This window comes from Centruroides sculpturatus, unplaced genomic scaffold, assembly GCF_000671375.1.
Source record: "Centruroides sculpturatus isolate CEXI.00-Female unplaced genomic scaffold, Cexi_2.0 scaffold1948, whole genome shotgun sequence".
Taxonomy (NCBI): domain Eukaryota; kingdom Metazoa; phylum Arthropoda; class Arachnida; order Scorpiones; family Buthidae; genus Centruroides; species Centruroides sculpturatus.
This window is the reverse complement of record NW_019386053.1, coordinates 88676-95001: the sequence shown is the minus strand read 5'-3', so window position 1 is coordinate 95001 and position 6326 is coordinate 88676. Positions and strand designations below refer to the sequence as shown.

Sequence of the window (6326 nt, the reverse complement as noted above, 5' to 3'; positions counted from 1 at the left end):
AATGTTTTAAGTCTTTGTTATTAAAATAATGCTATTTTAATTTTAACACCAGTGACTTTGTTTATGAAAATGCATATCTAGGACAATCTGCTAAAGGAGATGCCTCCCAGAAAGACTTTCTATGTGCAACTGATTCGTATTTAGGTGTTAAAAATATGAAAGAAACCCGAAAATCTCCACAAGCCAGCCCGCAACGGGCTGGCTTGTGGAGATTGTGAAGATTGATGGAGATTGTGGAAACTCGCAACGGGCTGGCAACGGGTGATTTATCCATTTGGCTACTGAAGGGAACCACTGACATAACGTACGAATTAGCCTAGCAGATTTTGATTAAAATTACTAGGCTAATTAATATGTTATGTCAGTAGTTTAATTGTTAAATTTAACACAAAAAAATTGTGGTGATCTTGCCATAGAATAACCCAATCGAAAAACATAACAGAGATACTGTACTTCAAATTTTGCTTCAGTTAGCATGATCATATCCCTTCTTTCACTGACTTCATCTAACTACCCCCCCCCCGTTCTCTACCGTTTGTACCAAGAGGTCCTTAAAGGAGCAGCAAGGACTTTTGATTATTTTTACATGTTACTTCATTATTACTGGTTGCAAAGGGACCACCATAAAAATTTAAAATTCAAGATAACAAACATAGGTCTATCACTGACTGTGCAGGCTATATAATTGTATTAAAAACCGTTAGTTTTAAACGCAATCTGTTTAATTTCGCTTTATATATTCGTATCTTACCCACAAACTCCTTCATTTTCAAAATACACGCTGTATTCGTGGATCGTTTCATCGGCAGGAACAAATCTCAAACACGTGTCCGATTCCCATTTTCTTATAGCCGTGCGTATTGTTCTTCTTAGACTTTCTACCACGAACAAAAGAAGTAAACAGAGTTACGACCTAATAAAATAGTAATATTGTAAAAATTAATTACGATTATCATCAAACCTACCACTGATCTTTGGAGAGATTTCGTACGGTACAATGGCATCGTTCCAGAGAGAACTCCTGTCGGCAATCGCCACTGTTCTCTTCCATTCTTCGCTTCCACTTTAAATTAATTTAAACAAAATTAAAAATTTTATATATCAAACAATAATTATATTTAAAAATTTCCGTACGTATGAAGGCTTTGTGCCTGTTTTCGAGATCTTCTTCTGATGCCTTGTTTGTAATTCTCCACTTCATCTTCATTCTCCTGAACTAAATTATTCTTAATTACACTTACTTTATTATAAAAGTACGCATTAATTTTATTAAATTTACTCATGCATGTATTAAAATTATGGAGAATTTTTATACTGTATTTTATGATTGTAATTTTCAAAAAAAAATTGATTCTTTATNGTTTTAAACGCAGTGATGAAATCTGATTAATTTATTCGTATCTTACCCACATTCTCCTTCATTTTCAAAATACACGCTGTATTCGTGAATCGTTTCATCTGCAGGAACAAATCTCAAACACGTGGCTGATTCCCATTTTCTTATAGCCGTGCGTATTGTTCTTCTTAGACTTTCTACCACGAATAAAAGAAGTTACGACCTAATAAAATAGTAATATTGTAAAAATTAATTACGATTATCATCAAACCTACCACTGATCTTTGGAGAGATTTCGTACGGTACAATGGCATCGTTCCAGAGAGAATTCCTGTCGGCAATCGCCACTGTTCTCTTCCATTCTTCGCTTCTACTTTAAATTAATTTAAACAAAATTTAAAATTTTATTGAAAATTTTATATATCAAACAATAATTATATTTAAAAACTTACGTACGTATGAAGGCTTCGTGCCTGTCTTCGAGATCTTCTTTTGATGCCTTTTTCGTAATTCTCCACTTCATCTTCAGTATCCTGAACTAAATTATTCTTAATTACATTTATTTTATTATATAAATACGCAATTTACTCTTACAAGTATTAAAATTATGGAGAATTTTTATACTGTATTTTATGATTGTAATTTTCAAAAAATAATTGATTCTTTATGATTTTTTGGCAAAAGAAAGATACTTCTCCTTTCTGTTGAAATGAATGATTATAGTTATTGTTATACGCAAAGTTTTCTGCCTTTTCAGGTTAACAAACTTCAGGTATGAGGTAGTTAAGCAGCAAATTCTTTTTCTACAATCCATAAGCTTTTGTTAAAGATCTCCAAATTAATAGGCAATCTCATACTAATTCTTCAGAAATAATTTTGAAGATTTTAAGTCTGTCTTTCAGTAATGATCAACCCGTTAAATGAAAAGGTTTACACAAGATCGCACAATGCACAAATTACAAAATTAGAAGATCGAATCGGGTCGATGGTATATGGCAAAGCAATACACGTAAGAGATCCGTCAAGGGGAGGTCGCTTCCTGCACTCCCCTGTTGCCAGGTGGTGGATTTTTTCCGGGAGAACTTTCCATAAGAAATTGAGCTCTATGAAGATGTTTGATGCGTAAAGAAATGCCGGAAAGACCACAGACTGGCTACATGCAACTTCGCTTGGCAAGCCAGTTATTGGTAAGAATGGGAACCCGCGATCAACTACGAGTATTCGGTGGATTTAATTATTGGTTACTGGTGGGCGATAATGAGGTGCAGTAAATATTTGATGTATTCGAATATTCGAATTTTAAAAAAACCGTTATTCGTTCTACTTTAATAATTGTAAATATTAATTACTCGCACGTCAGTGAATACCAATTACATCATTATCAGAAAAAATTACTTTTTTTACTCTTTCCTCCTTGTGTGCACACTATTTGTCAATCCTATTGTGGAATTGTCCAGGCCAAAGTGGGGTGATTGGATAGTAAAGAAGGTATTTGGGACAGACCACTAAAAAATCCATGTAGTTTTCGACCTCTCAAATTCGTTCCAGAAGCTCCCTGACTGGCAGACTGACAACTCAACTTATTGGTTATTTTCTATCATCATCTTTGATTCCACCACTTAGATCGATTATTTGTGCCAAACTATGATTAATCATATAAGATATGGTCATCTTTGCAATGGGCATCATCCTCTTTTATACAATATTCTAAACGAACGTTTTTTATTGGCTATAGCGGACAAAGTTCCGAGTTCTTAGTCTCGAGATTTTCGTGTTACAACTCTCGACTTGTTTAAGATGTTACGTGGTATCATCTCACACTTTGACGTCAAACTCGTAGCCTGGAGTTACAACTCACGTGCTTTCCCATCTCACCATGCGAGTTCCTCTACTCACGTTCAGTTGAGCGTGTGAAATCGCTACACGAAAGTGAAAATGTCTGAGGGATATACTATTCTGATCGCAACCAAGCGTTAGAAAGAGCCGAAAGAGTTGTTTAAGAAGACAACGAATTTTTCGACCACGAGTAAATGCCATTTCTTTTCGTGTCGAGTCAACACTAATAAAACAATTTTAATTCATAATTGATAAAATTATACAGCAAATTTTCCGAAAATAAAAAGAAGTATCTAATTCATCGAAAAAAAGAATTAAAATGATAGTAAATTATATGTATAAATTATTAAGAGCATAGACACTATATTAAAATTATTAATCAGAAGTGTTAAGTTCAAATTAATATATAATCTTAATAAACAAAACAGTTTAAGAAATAGATCAAGGAAGAAAATTATATGAAAAAAAAATTAAATTAATATACTTTTTCCATTACATAATGGATTTTTTAGCTCCAATACACAATTAATTTTTCAACTAATTCTCTCCACAAATCGAATTGTCTTTTCCTTGTAAATTTGTTTTCGAATTTTCCACTCTTCATTTTCTTATTATTTTTAATATATGTTACTAACATTTCTTTTTGTTCTTTTTGCTTATATTTTAAAATAAAACATTGCAGGTTTCCATTTTGTTTCTGCATACTATATTGCTATAAGACAAAACTTNTATCTGTAAGTATGTTTAATCAAATTTGTATGACCATTTTTCAAATTAAAAGTATAGAATTCTTGTATAAATTATTTAACACTCAATAATACTGTAAGTATTTAAATTCCTTTGAATATAATAGTTAAATATGTTTTAAATAAGAATTTCCATACATTTCATCATGGAAATTGTTTATCAATATAAGTGTCAGGATAAAGTAATGTTACATTTGTACTGTAATGTTTTCATAGTAAACTATTTTTTTAACCCTTTTTATTTTTTGTTAAAATAATATTACCATACTAATGAATAACTATTTCTAGATGCCTTGTATGTGCTATATAACTGGTTGAGTAGGAAAATATATATCCAGTGTCTATAATTAAGATTTCACAGGATTTGATTTGAAAAGCAAACCAATGGATTAGAGATTTTGTAGAAAAAATAACTTATTATTTAAAATGTTTTAACAGTTATGCATTAAAAACTATAAATTATNCAGACAAAGTTCCGTGTTCTTAGTCTCGAGATTTTCGTGTTACAACTCTCGACTTGTTTAAGATGTCACGTGGTATCATCTCACACTTTGACGTCAAACTCGTAGTCTCAAGTTATAACACGTGCGACTAAATAATCAGATGGCACAAATCGCTGATTGGTGAGTTGAATGACGTCAACTGGTTGTCAGAACAAATCGTGACAAAATAGATTATTTTTTTTAGTTGTCGTAATATGGAGTGAGTATAAAGTGAAAATACAGTATAAAGTTTAGCTTGCATGTTTTCTTAAATTTATAAGAATAGAGAGGTTGAGGCACAAGTTCAAACGTTAAACGTGTACGGGTAGCAGAAGTACACGTTACACGTTTAAAGTCCAAGTAAAAATCGTTGAGGCACATTTCATAACATCACGTGACTCAGTGAACATCGCGCATTGACTCACGGAAAATAAGTTGAAAAAATGGCGGAAGCAAAATAAATCATAATTTTAACCCCAGACACAAAAAAATGAAGACGTTTAAGCCGATCGTGTACTCACCAAGCTACACGTAGCAAACGCCATTATCGACGGTCCAGAACTGCCAGATGGCGGCGCTCACTCGTTACCCGTACACGTTTTGGGCTAAATACGTGCGCCTCAACTTCTCTAATAATTTTAAAATGGTTTACTTTTACTTAATAAATTAGTAAGATTATTTTTTTTTGAACAAATTTTAATTTCATACTTGATCTTTATGCAACTCTGAACCAAATCATACACAATAGATAATTTTAATAGTACGATTAGTGTTTTCAAATTTACGTTCACAGATAATAAATAACAGAAAATTTATATTTTGTTACAGATATTATTCATAAAAAGTTCAAGAAAAGATGAAATTTATAATTAAGACAAGTCAGAATATTTTTTGAATTTGTCATATGCATTTAATTAATATAGTTAGATGAAACAATAAAATTAACTAAGTTTCGTATACCTCTGAAAGAGAAATTTTCACAAATCTTGCTTATCAAATTATAAAGTTTTAATGTAAAAGTTATTGAACAATTTTGAATTAAGAATAGGCCTATTCTCCATAGATTACTTTCATCAGAAAAAAATTTTTAATGCTTTAGTTAGAATTGACAGTTCTTTCTGTCAATGGACATTTTGTGCTTTTGAATGTCAGTTCAAAATCTGTGTGTTAAGAAACAATACTTTTCAAATTTACACAAATTTCATATATCCAGTTCCATTATGGATATACAGTATCTGTAAATATGTATAATCAAATTCGTATGACCATTTTTCAAATTAAAAGTATAGAATTCTTGTATAAATTATTTAACACTCAATAATACTGTAAGTATTTAAATTCCTTTGAATATAATAGTTAAATATGTTTTAAATAAGAATTTCCATACATTTCATCATGGAAATTGTTTATCAATATAAGTGTCAGGATAAAGTAATGTTACATTTGTACTGTAATGTTTTCATAGTAAACTATTTTTTTAACCCTTTTTATTTTTTGTTAAAATAATATTACCATACTAATGAATAACTATTTCTAGATGCCTTGTATGTGCTATATAACTGGTTGAGTAGGAAAATATATATCCAGTGTCTATAATTAAGATTTCACAGGATTTGATTTGAAAAGCAAACCAATGGATTAGAGATTTTGTAGAAAAAATAACTTATTATTTAAAATGTTTTAACAGTTATGCATTAAAAACTATAAATTATGTTTAGGTGAAAATTATATTAAATTGTTAACTAATCTGCATTTCCACTTAGCATATTCTGTTGTAATATATATAAAACATTAAATACAAGTTTTTGTAAGTTTAAAAATACTGTATTGTCTAATAAAGAATGTAAAAAAAAACTTAATTTGCAATTTACATTTGTTGTTTTTGATTATTTTATTATTATAGTAAGGTACACTTACATAATTATG

General features: G+C 30.4%; 2 long non-coding RNA genes across 2 annotated transcripts; both read right to left on the bottom strand.

The window, feature by feature from the left end:
• Positions 1-751: 751 nt before the first annotated feature.
• On the bottom strand, positions 752-1217 carry LOC111613339. The gene is made up of 3 exons (XR_002754753.1): positions 1135-1217; positions 966-1063; positions 752-878 (listed from the first exon to the last, which is right to left on the bottom strand). It is a non-coding gene; the product is annotated as an uncharacterized LOC111613339 (long non-coding RNA).
• A 246-nt stretch (positions 1218-1463) lies between these two features.
• Positions 1464-1875, bottom strand: LOC111613340. Its single transcript, XR_002754754.1, has 3 exons — positions 1793-1875; positions 1612-1706; positions 1464-1533 (listed from the first exon to the last, which is right to left on the bottom strand). It is a non-coding gene; the product is annotated as an uncharacterized LOC111613340 (long non-coding RNA).
• Positions 1876-6326: the final 4451 nt, after the last annotated feature.